Source organism: Oncorhynchus masou, chromosome 29, assembly GCF_036934945.1.
Source record: "Oncorhynchus masou masou isolate Uvic2021 chromosome 29, UVic_Omas_1.1, whole genome shotgun sequence".
Taxonomy (NCBI): Eukaryota; Metazoa; Chordata; class Actinopteri; order Salmoniformes; family Salmonidae; genus Oncorhynchus; species Oncorhynchus masou.
This window is the reverse complement of record NC_088240.1, coordinates 33235792-33253847: the sequence shown is the minus strand read 5'-3', so window position 1 is coordinate 33253847 and position 18056 is coordinate 33235792. Positions and strand designations below refer to the sequence as shown.

Below are 18056 nucleotides of genomic sequence, written 5' to 3'. Positions count from 1 at the left end.
GATTATTTTCAAGTTGGTCCATTAGGCCAGGTATTCCCAAACCGGGGTACGCCAAATAAAAATGTGATTCTTCACATTCTCAAACAGTCGGGGCTACACATTTGGGGCTACACGTTTTTTTCTCGCCTAAGTAGTCTTTATTCACTGCCAAAAATAAAATTAAACCATCTAGTGTTCAGCGAAATAACAGCACAATGTCAAATACAGGTAGCCTAGTCAAATAATTAACATAAAATCACATTAACCGTTACTCTCTTGCAGGAAATCCACTAACATTTACATTTACATTTAAGTCATTTAGCAGACGCTCTTATCCAGAGCGACTTACAAATTGGTGAATTCACCTTCTGACATCCAGTGGAACAGCCACTTTACAATAGTGCATCTAAATCATTAAGGGGGGGTGGTGAGAAGGATTACTTATCCTATCCTAGGTATTCCTTGAAGAGGTGGGGTTTCAGGTGTCTCCGGAAGGTGGTGATTGACTCCGCTGTCCTGGCATCGTGAGGGAGTTTGTTCCACCATTGGGGGCCAGAGCAGCGAACAGTTTTGACTGGGCTGAGCGGGAACTGTACTTCCTCAATGGTAGGGAGGCGAGCAGGCCAGAGGTGGATGAACGCAGTGCCCTTGCTTGGGTGTAGGGCCTGATCAGAGCCTGGAGGTACTGCGGTGCCGTTCCCCTCACAGCTCCGTAGGCAAGCACCATGGTCTTGTAGCGGATGCGAGCTTCAACTGGAAGCCAGTGGAGAGAGCGGAGGAGCGGGGTGACGTGAGAGAACTTGGGAAGGTTGAACACCAGACGGGCTGCGGCGTTCTGGATGAGTTGTAGGGGTTTAATGGCACAGGCAGGGAGCCCAGCCAACAGCGAGTTGCAGTAATCCAGACGGGAGATGACAAGTGCCTGGATTAGGACCTGCGCCGCTTCCTGTGTGAGGCAGGGTCGTACTCTACGGATGTTGTAGAGCATGAACCTACAGGAACGGGCCACCGCCATGATGTTGGTTGAGAACGACAGGGTGTTGTCCAGGATCACGCCAAGGTTCTTAGCGCTCTGGGAGGAGGACACAATGGAGTTGTCAACCGTGATGGCGAGATCATGGAACGGGCAGTCCTTCCCCGGGAGGAAGAGCAGCTCCGTCTTGCCGAGGTTCAGCTTGAGGTGGTGATCCGTCATCCACACTGATATGTCTGCCAGACATGCAGAGATGCGATTCGCCACCTGGTCATCAGAAGGGGGAAAGGAGAAGATTAATTGTGTGTCGTCTGCATAGCAATGATAGGAGAGACCATGTGAGGTTATGACAGAGCCAAGTGACTTGGTGTATAGCGAGAATAGGAGAGGGCCTAGAACAGAGCCCTGGGGGACACCAGTGGTGAGAGCGCGTGGCGAGGAGACAGATTCTCTAATGTTTCCACGCCACCTGGTAGGAGCGACCTGTCAGGTAGGACGCAATCCAAGCGTGGGCCGCGCCGGAGATGCCCAACTCGGAGAGGGTGGAGAGGAGGATCTGATGGTTCACAGTATCGAAGGCAGCCGATAGGTCTAGAAGGATGAGAGCAGAGGAGAGAGAGTTAGCTTTAGCAGTGCGGAGCGCCTCCGTGATGCAGAGAAGAGCAGTCTCAGTTGAATGACTAGTCTTGAAACCTGACTGATTTGGATCAAGAAGGTCATTCTGAGAGAGATAGCGGGAGAGCTGGCCAAGGACGGCACGTTCAAGAGTTTTGGAGAGAAAAGAAAGAAGGGATACTGGTCTGTAGTTGTTGACATCGGAGGGATCGAGTGTAGGTTTTTTCAGAAGGGGTGCAACTCTCGCTCTTTGAAGACGGAAGGGACGTAGCCAGCGGTCAGGGATGAGTTGATGAGCGAGGTGAGGTAAGGGAGAAGGTCCCCGGAAATGGTCTGGAGAAGAGAGGAGGGGATAGGGTCAAGCGGGCAGGTTGTTGGGCGGCCGGCCGTCACAAGAAGCGAGATTTCATCTGGAGAGAGAGGGGAAAAGAGGTCAGAGCACAGGGTAGGGCAGTGTGAGCAGAACCAGCGGTGTCGTTTGACTTAGCAAACGAGGATCGGATGTCGTCGACCTTCTTTTCAAAATGGTTGACGAAGTCATCTGCAGAGAGGGAGGAGGGGGGAGGGGGAGGAGGATTCAGGAGGGAGGAGAAGGTGGCAAAGAGCTTCCTAGGGTTAGAGGCAGATGCTTGGAATTTAGAGTGGTAGAAAGTGGCTTTAGCAGCAGAGACAGAGGAGGAAAATGTAGAGAGGAGGGAGTGAAAGGATGCCAGGTCCGCAGGGAGGCGAACGTTTTCCTCCATTTCCGCTCGGCTGCCCGGAGCTCTGTTCTGTGAGCTCGCAATGAGTCATCGAGCCACGGAGCGGGAGGGGAGGACCGAGCCGGCCTGGAGGATAGGGGACATAGAGAGTCAAAGGATGCAGAAAGGGAAGAGAGGAGGGTTGAGGAAGCAGAATCAGGAGAAAGGTTGGAGAAGGTATGAGCAGAGGGAAGAGATGATAGGATGGAAGAGGAGAGAGAGTAGCGGGGAGAGAGAGCGAAGGTTGGGACGGCGCGATACCATCCGAGTAGGGGCAGTGTGGGAAGTGTTGGATGAGAGCGAGAGGGAAAAGGATACAAGGTAGTGGTCGGAGACTTGGAGGGGAGTTGCAATGAGGTTAGTGGAAGAACAGCATCTAGTAAAGATGAGGTCGAGCGTATTGGCTGCCTTGTGAGTAGGGGGGGAAGGTGAGAGGGTGAGGTCAAAAGAGGAGAGGAGTGGAAAGAAGGAGGCAGAGAGGAATGAGTCAAAGGTAGACGTGGGGAGTTTAAAGTCGCCCAGGACTGTGAGAGGTGAGCCGTCCTCAGGAAAGGAGCTTATCAAGGCATCAAGCTCATTGATGAACTCTCCGAGGGAACCTGGAGGGCGATAAATGATAAGGATGTTAAGCTTGAAAGGGCTGGTAACTGTGACAGCATGGAATTCAAAGGAGGCGATAGATAGATGGGTAAGGGGAGAGAGAGAGAATGACCACTTGGGAGAGATGAGGATCCCGGTGCCACCACCCCGCTGACCAGAAGCTCTCGGGTGTGCGAGAACACGTGGGTGGACGAAGAGAGAGCAGTAGGAGTAGCAGTGTTATCTGTGGTGATCCATGTTTCCGTCAGTGCCAGGAAGTCGAGGGACTGGAGGGAGGCATAGGCTGAGATGAACTCTGCCTTGTTGGCCGCAGATCGGCAGTTCCAGAGGCTACCGGAGACCAGGAACTCCACGTGGGTCGTGCGCGCTGGGACCACCAGATTAGGGTGGCCGCGGCCACGCGGTGTGGAGCGTTTGTATGGTCTGTGCAGAGAGGAGAGAACAGGGATAGATAGACACATAGTTGACAGGGTACAGAAGAGGCTACGCTAATGCAAAGGAGATTGGAATGACAAGTGGACTACACGTCTCGAATGTTCAGAAAGTTAAGCTTACGTAGCAAGAATCTTATTGACTAAAATGATTGAAATGATACAGTACTGCTGGAGTAGGCTAGCTGGTAGTGGCTGCGATGTTGACACTACACTAATCAAGTCGTTCCGTCGAGTGTAATAGTTTCTACAGTGCTGCTATTCGGGGCTAGCTGGCTAGCTAGCAGGTTGATTGCGTTACGTTACCTTAAAAGAACGACAATAGCTGGCTAGCTAACCTAGAAAATCGCTCTAGGCTACACAATTGTCTTAGATACAAAGACGGCTATGTAGCTAGCTAGCTACGATCAAACAAAACAAACCGTTGTACTGTAATAGTTACTACAGTGCTGCTATTCGGGGCTAGCTGGCTAGCTACGTTAAAAGAACGACAATAGCTGGCCAGCTAACCTAGAAAATCGCTCTAGGCTACACAATTGTCTTAGATACAAAGACGGCTATGTAGCTAGCTAGCTACGATCAAACAAAACAAACCGTTGTACTGTAATAGTTACTACAGTGCTGCTATTCGGGGGCTAGCTGGCTAGCTACGTTAAAAGAACGACAATAGCTGGCCAGCTAACCTAGAAAATCGCTCTAGACTACACAATTGTCTTAGATACAAAGACGGCTATGTAGCTGGCTAGCTACGATCAAACAAATCAAACCGTTGTACTGTAATGAAGTGAAATGAAAATGTGATACTACCTGTGGAGCGACGCGGAATGTTGACCGGGTAGTTGGAGTTCAATTCGGTAGAGGTTGGCTAGCTGTTGGCTAGCTAGCTAGCAGCATTTCCTACGTTAAGGACGACAAATAGCTGGCTAGCTAACCTCGGTAAATTAAGATAATCACTCTAAGTCTACACACTCTAAACTGCACAATTATCTTGGATACGAAGACAGCGAAGACAACTATGTAGCTAGCTGACACTACGCTAATCGAGTCGTTCAGTTGAGTGTAATAGTTTCTACAGTGCTAGTGGACAGTGGATGTTAGCTAGCTGCTTAGCTAGCTGCTGGGCAGATACGTTAGGACGACGAAATACGATAATTATGCAATTGTCGTTGATGCAAAGACGGCTATGTAGCTAGCTAAGAAGAAATTGCTAAGATTAGACAAATCAAACCGTTGTACTATAACGAAATGTAGTGAAAAGTTATACTACCTGCGGACCGAAGTGTAGATGCGACCGCTCGCTCCAACCGGAACCCATCACTAACGGTCCATATGTAGCCAAACGTAGCTGCTGCTCATGTTGGTATCTGTACTGATGGCGCAAAAGCCATGACAGGGAGATATAGTGGAGCGTTAATGAGCGTGCAAGCAGTTGCTCCCGAGCCACTTGGGTACACTGCAGCATCCACCGAGAGGCTCTTGCTGCCAAGGGAATGCCTGACAGCTTGAAAGATGTTTTGGACACTACAATGAAAATGGTTAACTTTGTTAAAGCAAGGCCCCTGAACTCTCGTTTATTTTCTGCACCATGCAATGATATGGGCAGCAACCATGTAATGCTTTTACAAAATACAGAAGTGTGCTGGTTATCAAGAGGCAAAGTATTGACACGTTTTTTTTAAATTGAGAGACAAGCTTAAAGTTTTCTTTACTGTCCATAATTTTCACTTGTCTAACCGCTTGCAGGAGTTTCTACCCGCACTATGAGCTGTTGGCTCGAGCGCACGTGCCAATACCAGAGTTGGCACATTCGCTATACCTACTGAACATCAGTAGGCCTGGAGTTTAAAATACGATGGAAACCTATTAAACATGTAATTTTATTTGGTGCATGGGAATATAACTGCAAAAGTTCATTTTATTTGCAATATGTATTTATGCACAGACTCTTTTCCGCAATTCCGTCAATTTGATGGAAACACAACTCTGATGGGAAAATGCGCCAGGGTTTTCGTTAGCCAGTAATTGCCAGTAATAAAAAAGTAAATAAAATTGTAGTCGGCCAAATTGTCCAGAAGAGACTGTCTATCATAGCCTACACCCCATATTCTACACACCAAATTCTAGACACCAAATTCTACACACCATTCTCGACGTTGGAGGCAGCTTATGGTAGAAAAATTAACATTTTCTGGAAACAGTTCTGGTGGACATTCCTGCAGTCAATTGCACAGTCCCTCAAAACTTAAGACATCTGTGGCATTGTGTTGTGTGACAACAATGCACTTTTTAGAGAGGTCTTTTATTGTCCTAAGCACAAAGTGCACCTGTGTAATGATCATGCTGTTTAATCAGCTTCTTGATATGCCACACCAGGTGGATGGATTATCTTGGCAATGGACAAATGCTCACTAACAGGGATGTAAACAAATTTGTGCCCAAATTGTGTGAGAAATAGGCTGATATTTCACCTCATGAAACCAACACTTTACATGTTGTGCTTAATATTTTTGCTCAGTGTATGTACTGTACAATCCTTTTATTCAAGTGTTGTGAATTGCCATTATATTAACGGAGTATATTATGAATGTTTCTTGTGCTATGTAGAAAGTATTAGCTATGGAGATAACAAACAAAATTACTTGTTATTGTGGTGTTAATCTATCTGAGAAAATCTAAAGAAACTAACAGTAAGGTACATGGAAACTATGATGACATTAGAAAGAAATTAATGGTAATTAACACGGTAACTGCGGAGAAGAGCATTGCTTTAGTATACAGTGCCTTTGCCCTGTAGGTACATACTGTGGAAATTATGGTGAAACTAGATTAGAAGTAAAAGTAAGGTAGACAGAAACTATGCTAAAATAAGGAAGAAAGTAATGGTAACAGGGGGACAGAGCATTGATTTAAATTACAGTGCCAAGGCACCATACGTACACAAAAACAATGGTGAAGCTACACATCAAATCAAATATATTTATAAAGCCCTTCTTACATTAGCTGATATCTCAAAGTGCTGTACAGAAACCCAGCCTAAAAACCCAAACCGCAAGCAATGCAGGTGTAGAAGCATGGTGGCTAGGAAAAACTACCAAGAAAGGCCAGAACCTAGAAAGAAACCTAAAGAGGAACCAGGCTAGTCCTCTTCTGGCTGTGCCAGGTGGAGATTATAACAGAACATGGCCAAGATGATCAAATGTTCATAAATGACCAGCATGGTCGAATAATAATAATCACAGTAGTTGTCGACGGTGCAGCAAGTCAGCACCTCAGGAGTAAATGTCAGTTGGCTTTTCATAGCTGATCATTAAGATTATCTCTACCGCTCTAGAGAGTTGAAAACAGCAGGTCTGGGACAGATGGCACGTCCGGAGAACAGTTCAGGGTTTCATAGCCGCAAGCAGAACAGTTGAAACTAGAGCAGCAGCACGGCCAGGTGGACTGGGGACAGCACAGAGTCATCGGGCCAGGTAGTCCTGAGGCATGATCCTACGGCTCAGGTCCTCTGAGTGAGAGAAAGAAAGAACGAGAGAATTAGAGAGAGCATACCTAAATTCACACCGGACACCGGATAAGACAGGAGAAATACTCCAGATATAACAGACTGACCCGATCCCCCCAACACAAACTACTGCAGCATAAATACTGGAGGTGTAATGTCGTGTGTGTAGGTGGCAGGGAAGTCAGGCACAGGAGAATCGAACTTGGTATAAATGGAGTCGTTTAATAGGCTTGACAAAACTCCATAATCAAAAACAAAAGATAAAATAAAAGTGGGTACAAGAACCCGTCGCGCACCAATACATAATACACGAATATACAAACAAACCATCTCTGACAGGGACATGCGGGGAAACAGAGGGTTAAATACACACCATGTAATGAATGGGATTGGAACCAGTTGTGTAGGAAGACAAGACAAAACCAATGGAGAATGAAAAATGGATCAATGATGGCTAGAAGACCAGTGACGTCGATCGCCGAGCACCACCCGAACAAGAGAGGCATCGACTTCAGCAGCAGTCGTGACAGGAGGCTGAGACAGGAGGGGTAGGGAGACACTGTGGCCCCATTCAACGATACCCCCGGACATGGCCAAACAGGCAGGATATAACCCCACACACTTTGCCAAAGCACAGCACCCACACCACTAGTCAGGCAAGTCAGTTAAGATCAAATTCTTATTTACAATGACGGCCTACCAAAAGGCCTCCTGCAGGGGATGGGGGCTGTTATTAAAAAAAAAAATGTGTTAAATAAAAATCTAGGACTAAACACACCACGACAAGAGAGACAAACCAACACTACATAAAGAGAGTCCACAGACAACAACATAGCATAGCAGCAACACATGGCAACACAACATGGTAGTAGCACAGGGTACAAATATTATTGGGCACAGACAACAGCACAAAGGGCAAGAAGGTAGAGACAACAATACATCACGCAAAGCAGCCCCAACTGTCAGTAAGAGTGTCCATGATTGAGTCTTTGAATGAAGAGGTTGAAATAAAACTGTCCTGTTTGAGTGTTTGTTGCAGGATGAGGGCTGCAGTAGATATATCAGATAGGGGTGAGTGAGGCCTAAGAGGGTTTTATAAATAAGCATCGACCAGTGGGTCTTGCGCCGGGTATACAGACATGACCAGTTTACAGAAGAGTATAGAGTGCAGTGATGTGGCCTATAAGGAAAATTGGTGGCAAATCTGATGGCCGAATGGTAAAGAACATCTAGCCGCTTGAGAGCACCCTTACCTGCCGATCTATAAATTACATCTCCGTGATCTAGGATGGGTAGGATGGCCATCTGAATCAGGGTTAGTTTGGCAGCTGAGGTGAAAGAGAAGTGGTTACAATAGAGGAAACCAAGTCTAGATTTAACTTTAGCCTGCAGCTTTGATATGTGCTGAGAGAAGGACAGTGTACCGTCTAGCCCAAGTATTTGTATGAGGTGACTACCTCAAGCTCTAAACCCTCAGAAGTAGTAATCACACCTGTGGAGAGAGGGGCATTCTTCTTACCAAACCACATGACCTTTGTTTTGGAGGTGTTCAGAACAAGGTTAAGGGCAGAGAAAGCTTGTTGGATACTAAGAAAGCTTTATTGTAGAGCGTTTAACACGAAATCCGGGAAGAGGCCAGCTGAATATGTTTAAGACTGTATCATCTGCATATAAATGGTTGAGAGAGCTTCTTACTGCCTGAGCTATGTTGTTGATGTAAATTGAGAAGAGTGTGGGGCCAAGGATCGAGCCTTGGGGTACACCCTTGGTGACAGGAAGTGGCTGAGACAGCAGATGTTCTGACTTTATACACTGCACTCTTTGAGGGAGGTAGTTAGAAGACCAGGCCAAAGACCCCTCAGAGACACCAATACTCCTTGCCGGCCCACAAGAATGGAATGGTCTACCGTATCAAAAGCTTTGATTAAGTCAATATAAATAGCAGCACAACATTGCTTAGAATCAAGGGAAATGGTGACATAATTGAGGACCTGTAAGGTTGTAGTGACACATCCATAACCTGAGCGGAAACCAGATTGCATACCAGAGAGAATACTGTAGACATCAAGAAAGCCAGTCAGTTGATTATTTCGTTTTTCCAACACTTTTGATAATCAGAGGAAAATAGAAATAGGCCTATAACAGTTAGGACCAGCTTGATCTCACATTTAAATAAAGGATGAATCGTAGCTGCCTTCCAAGCAATGGGAACCACCCCAGAGAGGAGAAACAGGTTAAAAAGGTCAGAGATAGGCATGACGATTATAGGGGCCTTAAAGAAGAAAGGGTCTAAACTTAAAGAAGATGTTTTTTTGGGGGTCAAGTTTAAGGAGCTCCTTTAGCACCTCGGACTCAGTGAACTTTGTAACGGGGCAGGGGGAAACGAGGGAGGAGCATCAGGGATTGTCGCATTAGAAGTGGTGGTAGAAGAGGAAATGTTGGACTGGCCAGGAGGCATGGCTGAGTCAAATAGGAATCCTGACTCAATGAAGCGGTGATTAGAAAGCTCAGCCATGTGCTTCCTTTCAGTAACAACCACATCATCAACTTTAAGAGACATGGGCAGCTGTGAGGAGGAGGGTTTATTCTCCAGGTCTTTAACCATTTTCCAGAACTTCTTGAGGTTAGACCCACAGAGAGAGAACTGCTCCATAAAGTAACTAACTTTGGCCTTCCGGAGAGCCTGAGTGCCCTTATTTCTCATTTGCCTGAACGAGACCCAGTCAGCCTGATTATGCGTGTGCCGAGCTTTTCGCCAAAGTTCAAAGTACATTATTAATAAGTATAGCCTTTCTTATTTACAGTTCCTCAGTAAACCATTAGATAAGAAGCTGATAAGAAGCTGATAAGCAGTTTCACATATTTTTAATTCCTTAGGGTTTCCTCTCTCTCCTCAAGAACAACGCACTTCAAACTGTTTTTCCACTCTTTGACAGCTAGACTTTTGAAAGATATGTCATTTTTTTGTTCCACAGAAAGCAAGCATTTCCTTATCATCCAGGAACAGGGTTAGTGTAGGACCGCTGGCAGATGGGAGTCCTCCTGATCAAGTCTCTGACTACTCCCACCCCATCGTAATCCCCCAGCCCCCTCTCCCTGAAACCTCCCCCAACACACCAATGCATCATTCCTTCCTCTCTTCCAAAAATCACTTCCCAGTTCTCCCCCATTGAATTAGCATCACCACCGTGACGAGATGCTCCTATCACAGCCACACAGCTCCTTACTGCTGGTGGAGAACCAAAAATAAAACAAAATGAACCAAAACAGAAACAGCCCTAACACTCATTTGGATTGATGAAAGATAATGAAAGATAAGGTGGGTTACAGAGGAAGGTATGCTATGGCACTTGAGATAGTGAGGGAGAGGGAGAAAGAGGAGAAAGAGAGAGGGGTGGAGACAGAGACACAGAGGGCTACGGAGAGAGATAGGGATAGAGGGAACTCTTTAACATCCAATAGTTAAATCATAGTGTAAAAGCAAGTCAGCTGGTTCTACTATTTTTGGCCATTTTCTGGTGTTTGTGGTGGAAAACTGAGTGGGTCAAGCAAAACACGTTAACCTTGTTACACATAGAGAGTCTACAAATGTTTTAGAAATTACTTTTTTTAAGCTTGCATTCAATTGCCAATTCCCTTTGTCATGAGGGGATGTATGGCTTATATAAGATGAAATCGTCAACCCTGTTACTTTATGTGGCACTTACACTGTAATAGGCACTTACTGTAGATTTTTTTACATTTAACCTCTTGAGATGGAAAAATGTGTTTTTTTATAAAGATGTGCTCTTCATGGCAGAATGTTAAAATAATGTGAAATGATTTGTTTTTTTTGGACCGGGTTACACTTTTCAAAATGCACCGAGTCGGTGGAATGACACCCCAGCTGTGTTCCCTCAGGCGCACTTGAAGTAAAATCCCCTCACACACCCAGGTCACTGTGAGCCTCTCCTGTTATTTCATCAGCTATTCATTTACCTCATTCACACTCTTTCTATCCCTCTCCCTCTTCTCTCTTATTCTTCCTCCCTCTCTGCTTCCCTTCCACTACCTTTCTCTCCCTGTCCTCTCCTGTCCAGGCTGTTTGAGTTACCTGCTCTGGCCCGCTCCCCTTTCATCTTTCAGACTCCAGTCATTCACCACATGGCTGAAGAAAGTTAATAGGGAAGGCTGGGGTCCAAAGATCAACACACAGAGTATCCAATTAATTTATTAATATTATTTAACCTGTATTTAACTAGGCAAGTTAGTTAAGAACTTAAGAACAAATTCTTCTTTACAATAATGGCCTACCAAAAGGTACAAGGCCTCCTGCAGGGATGAGGGCTGGGATTAAAAATAAAAATAAATTAAATAAAAATATAGGACAAAACACATCACGACAAGAAAGACAACACAACACTACAGTCGTGGCCAAAAGTTTTGAGAATGACACAAATATTAATTTCCACAAAGTTTGCTGCTTCAGTGTCTTTAGATAATTTTGTCAGATATTACTATGGAATACTGAAGCTTTTATTCACAATTACAGGAAGCTGATGCAAAGAGTCAATATTTGCAGCGTTGACACTTCTTTTTCAAGACCTCTGCAATCTGCCCTGGCATGCTGTCAATTAACTTCTGGGCCACATCCTGTCTGACGGCAGCCCATTCTTGCATAATCAATGCTTGGAGTTTGTCAGAATTTGTGAGTTTTTGTTTGTCCACCCACCTCTTGAGGATTGACCACAAGTCCTCAATGGGATTCAGGTCTGGGGAGTTTCCTGGCCATGGACCCAAAATATCGATGTTTTGTTCCCCAAGCTATTTAGTTATCACTTTTGCCTTATGGCATGGTGCTCCATCATGCTGGAAAAAGCATTGTTTTTCACCAAACTGTTCCCGGGTGGTTGGGAGAAGTTGCTCTCGGAGGATGTGTTGGTACCATTCTTTATTCATGGCTGTGTTCTTAGGCAAAATTGTGAGTGAGCCCACTCCCTTGGCTGAGAAGCAACCCCACACATGAATGGTCTCAGGATGCTTTACTGTTGGCATGACACAGGACTGATGATAGCGCTCACCTTGTCTTCTCCAGACAAGCTTTTTTCCGGATGCCCCAAACAATCGGAAAGGGGATTCAACAGAGAATGACTTTACCCCAGTCCTCAGCAGTCCAATCCCGGTACCTTCTGTACCTGTCATTGATGTTTTTCCTGGAGAGAATTGGCTTCTTTGATGTCCTTCTTGATACCAGAAAAAAAAGAGAGCTGCCCACTCTAGGAGCTCAGATGCAAACATTTAATTACTGGTAATTACATTTTTGCATCTGAGCTCCTACAGTGGGCGGCTCTCTTTATTTTCAAGTTTTCTACTCCGCTAGCCAGCACCTCGCCTAAATAGTATTATATATTTTTCTTCTAGATTCTTCTTGACACCAGGCCATCCTCCAAAGGTCTTCGCCTCACTGTGCGTGCAGATGCACTCAAACCTGCCTGCTGCCATTCTTGAGTAAGCTCTGTACTGGTGTTGCCCCGATCTCCCAGCTGAATCAACTTTAGGAGATGGTCCTGTCGCTTGCTGGATACGATAAATGGTTGATTTAGGTGCAATCTTACTGGCAACAATATTTTTGCCTGTGAAGCCCTTTATGTGCAAAGCAATGATGACGGCACGTGTTTCCTTGCAGGTAACCATGGTTGACAGAGGAAGAACAATGATTTCAAGCACCACCCTCCTTTTGAAGCTTCCAGTCTGTTATTCGAACTCAATCAGCATGACAGAGTGATCTCCAGCCTTGTCCTCGTCAACACTCACACCTGTGTTAACGAGAGAATCACTGACATGATGTCAGCTGGTCCTTTTGTGGCAGGGCTGAAATGCAGTGGAAATATCTTTTGGGGATTCAGTTCATTTGCATGGCAAAGAGGGACTTTAATTAATTACAATATTGTCTGATCACTCTTCATAACATTCTGGAGTATATGCAAATTGACATCATACAAACTGAGGCAGCAGACTTTGTGAAAATTAATATTTGAGTCATTTTCAAAACTTTTGGCCACGACTGTACATAAAGAGAGACCTAAGACAACATAAAATGGCAGCAACACATGGTAGCAGCACAAAACAGGGTACAAACATTATTGGGCACAGACAACAGCACAAAGGTCAAGAATACATCAAGCAAAGCAAACACAACTGTCAGTAAGAGTGTCCATGATTGAGTCTTTACTGTCCAGTTTGAGTGTTTGTTGCAGATCGTTCCTGTCGCTAGATGCAGTGAACTGAAAATATTAGTGACCCAGGGATGTGTGTGCTTTGGGGACCATAAACAGATTGTGAATTTAACAGGTGTTGTTTGTGGAGGATGAGGGCTGCAGTAGATATCTCAGTTTGTAGCGTGGTTCGTTCTGCGTTGTGTACTTTTAATTAGGACGCTGCCACAACTGAAGGTCTGCAAGTTGAATTATTTTTATTTGCCCTGCACACGAAGAGACAACACACATTATGTTAACCCTTGGCGCGGTCCTAGCTCTCAAGCGCCTTGCTAGCTGAAGGTCAGGCAAAAGAGAGCGCCAAAAGGAAATAACAGGTGCTGCGTGCACACATTCAATGCACAACAGCACACCATACAATACAAGCAAAATGATACAGAACATAATTCAGACAAAGTAAAAGACATACCTGCACACGCAGAGACAACATACATTATGTTAACCCTTGGCGAAGTCCTAGCTCTCAGGCACCTGCGCAAGCACATGGACCCTCACTCAAACACCATCCCAAGAGCTCAAAAGTTACAATAGATACCCTAGTTAGCGAGCTTTGTGAAACTTGCTAACATAAATCTTTATATTATCCACATTGTAACAAACCTATTGTAGCATAACAGTACATTGTGTGACATTACCACGGTTTTATATTAAACAATTTCGGAGCCAAGTACAACATACCTTGCTAGCTGAAGGTCAGGCAAAAGAGAACAATAAGGGGGTATGGAAATACAGATAACCCGCGATGGGCCAAACCAAAATATACAAAACTTTTACAATCGCATGAATGTACAATATTGATATGAAAAAGTGTTTGTACACCAAAGAAAAACATTAGCTATGCAGCTGTAATTAAATTTAAAAAAATACACTGAATTATTATTATTATTATCAAATTCTTAACATACCCTCTTGACCTGGCCTATTTGAATTGGTCCGTGTGTGCAACTTGGTGCATAATCTAGGGGAACAACATCCCACTGCTACATTCACCCCCACTGTTTTACTCTAGATTATAGGCACAAAACACATTACCTCGAAGGTAACAAAGCAAAGAAAGAAAAAAACATTTCACACCCCCAAGGCAACAGAGTAACGCAGTGTAGTCCCTTAATTCTAGACCCACGATTGGTCGATCAGCTGAAAAGCTATCCCGCGAAGGATTAGGAAAAATAAGGGGTAGCTAATCCTTTATTCAACCGTATACGAAAAATGCCATATACATTTTATGCCGACGGACTACACACAAAGTTACATTAATTGTCAAGTATATTAGACAAACCCACAAATCATTATCTTACATATCTATGTGGGTCTTGCAATGGGTATTTCAGAGATGACCAGTTTACAGAGGAGTATAGAGTTCAGTGATGTGTCCTATAAAGAGCATTGGTGGCAGATCTGATGGCCGAATGGTAAAGAACATCTTGCCCCTCGAGAGCACCCTGACCTACCAATTACATCTCTGTAATCCTAGGATGGGTAGGATGGTCATCTGAATCAGGGTTAGTTTGGCAGCTGAGGTGAAAGAGGAGTGATTACAATAGAAGAAACCAAGTCTAGATTTAACTGAGAGAAGGACAGTGTACGGTCTAGCCACACTCCCAAGTACTTGTATGAGGTGACTACCACAAGCTCTAAACCCTCAGAGGTATTAACCACGCCTGTGGGGAGAGGGGCATTCTTCTTACCAAACCACATGACCTTTGTTTTGGAGGTGTTCAGAACAAGGTTGAGGGTAGAGATTGGCCCTCATGGGCAAGTGTAAAATACCATAGACGGGGCTATAGGTACTGTTTCTATGGAGATAGAATACTTTGTATTGTCTGAAGGCATGTTTTCATCAATATGTTTCTTGTACTTTTCATGAACTTCAAAGAGTTAGAGTAGAAGGAATTGAGATGCAGCATTTGATAACATACAGAAATGTAAAAGTTGTGTTAACATGACCTTGAGAAATGCTTTCAATGATTTTTTACAAAATGACAGACAGACACAGACAATCTTGCCTGTCTTTGGATGATTGAGCAAAAATAACCCGAAGTCGATAAATTTTGTGCACGCTTTGAAAAACCCTTGAGTATGAAGAGAAAAAACATGAGCAGAGACAGACAGAATAGCACATGTACTTATCATGATGAATTTATATAAACTGAAGAAAATAGTTTAATTAATAGATTTGTCTATACAAATCATGAATCTCTAGCTGTCTGCTTATGTAAGCAACTGAATTATTTGTTCTTCTGTTGCTCAGTTGGTCGAGCTTGGCACTTGCAACAGGATAGTGGGTTCATTTCCCTGGACCGACCATATGTAAAATGTATGCACACATTACTGTAAATTGATTAGGATAAATGCTAAATGGCACATATACAGTTAGATTCAAAACTATTGGCACCCTTGATAAAGAAAAAAAAAGTCAATAAATTAAGTAACACAAATGCTGAGCTTTATTATTATTATTTTGTATATACAGTGGGGCAAAAAAGTATTTAGTCAGCTACCAATTGTGCAAGTTCTCCCACTTAAAAAGATGAGAGAGGCCTGTAATTTTCATCATAGGTATACTTCAACTATGACAGACAAAATGAGAAAAAAATTCCAGAAAATCACATTGTATGATTTTTAACGAATTTATTTGCAAATTATGGTGGAAAATAAGTATTTGGTCACCTACAAACAAGCAAGATTTCTGGATCTCACAGACCTGTAACTTCTTCTTTAAGAGGCTCCTCTTGTCCTCCACTCGTTACCTGTATTAATGGCACCTATTTGAACTTGTTATCAGTATAAATTACAGGCCTCTCTCATCTTTTTAAGTGGGAGAACTTGCACAATTGGTGGCTGACTAAATACTTTTTTGCCCCACTGTATATATACTGATAGAAATGCTCAGAGATGCAAATTTTGTTTAACACATAATAAAAAAATAACCCAAAAACAGGTACCCTTGTTTTCCATACTCCGCAACACTCCCCCTTGTGAGGATAATGGCGTTGTGCCTTTTTCTAAAATGTTTTATGCGATTGGAGAACACATTGAAGTGATCTTAAACCATCCCTCCATACAGAATCTTAAGATCCTTGATATCCTTTGTCTGCACTTATGGATGACCCTCTTCAATTCAAACCACAGGTTTTCAATGGGGTTCAAGTCATTGGCCCTTGGATTGGAACCTTTGCTATGGTCAGATGACATGTAAAGAGAGCTCTTTGGCCATGCAAACAAGTGGCATCGAAAGAAAGATGCATGTGACGAAAAGAACCCCAAAACTACTATAAAATATGGTGGTGGATATTTCATGTAATGGTGCTATAGGTCAGCGGTTAATGTCAACAGCATAATTTCTTCCAAAACCTGCTTGCCTCTACCAGGAGGCTGAAACATCAAAATCCAAAAATAACTGGTTAATAAATGGTTAATTGATATTTTGTCTCCGGTCTCCGGACTTAAAAACCCCATTGAAAACTTGTGATTTGAATTGAAGAGGGCAGTCCATAAGCCCAGACGAAGGATATCAAGGATCTGGAAAGATTCTGTATGGAGGAAGGGTCAACATCCCTCCCAATGTGTTCTTCAATCTCATTAAACATTTGAGAAAAAGGCTTAGTGCTGTTATCCTTACAAGGTGAGGTATTGAAAACAGAGGTGCCAATTATTTTGACCCCTATCTTTTAGAGAGAGAAAAATATTACTTGTTAAATAAAATGTATTTCTCTAATAAATTGTATTTGTATAAAATAATATAATGTTCCTATTATTTTTGCATAAAATATAGCTCAGTATTTGATTATTTGTTGTATTGTCAATTTTGCTCATTTTATCAGGTGCCAATCATTTTGGAACTGACTGTATATACTGTAGATATATAATTGTTAGTGTGAGTTGAACTACAGAATTATTTTCAATAATAGACTTGGTGGTTCGAGCCCTGAATGCTGAATGGCAAAAAGCCGTGGTATATCAGACCATATCCAAGCACTCCGCGTTGCGTTGTGTATACGAACAACCCTTAGCAGTGGTATATTGACTATATACCACACCCCCTCGTGCCTTATTGCTTAAATTAACCATCATTAGTACCCCTAACCACAAGGACTCATCCATTTGCGTTTTTCAGTGAGCTCACAATGTACACTCTTCTGTATGAGTTGAGAGCAGGCTGCTCTGCATAGATTGAAATAAAATATAATTATAACAAACAGCAGCACAGCTGTTGACATGTGTTGACAGTTTTTGGTTGTTGGTTTGCGGCACACTCTCTCTTGACCGAGAACATTTTGTGTTGTGCAATAATTTAGCAAATGAATAATTAAATGAATAGGTGAATTATTCTGGAGCACAACTGATTACAGTGTAACAGATGAAGTGCTGGCACCTGGAGAGTATAGCATAGATAATATGCTACACTTGCTTGGTCACACCTTTCTTTGCTAATTCAACAAAGCAGCCACCCTTCTTGTCTATGAAGTTTGACTTATTGCGTTTTGCATCAGAGAGACACTTGGATACCAGTACACCATGGTCAGAGATGGACACAGGCATGATGACACTTACCTTTATAAACCTGAAGATTCCTCCCAATGTGTTCTCCAATCTCATGAAACATTTGCAAAAAAAGGCTTAGTGCGGTTATACTTACAAGGTGAGGTATTGAAACCTGTGGTAATACCATGGGATGTGAATGCTTTACACAAGGTTGATACAACACCCCTTGAGACAACACAATGGCGCCATCACTTGGCCAAATGAGGTAAATACAACTTAAACCTGTGTACGATAGCCAGCAGCAAGTCCTGTAGCATACATCAGTCATTGAAATTCATGCAAGTTTGCAACAATATAGTTATAGTTCAAGAAAACAAATAATATTTCCAGGTCAGGTCATGGTCCCTGGCTGGGACAACATGATTAATTACATTCTAGCCCTTAATTTGATTTCTTCATGCATGTTTTTACAGAAAT

General features: G+C 43.4%; 1 pseudogene; it reads right to left on the bottom strand.

The window, feature by feature from the left end:
- Window positions 1–425: 425 nt before the first annotated feature.
- LOC135521161 (uncharacterized) lies at window positions 426–1535 on the bottom strand (annotated as a pseudogene).
- Window positions 1536–18056: the final 16521 nt, after the last annotated feature.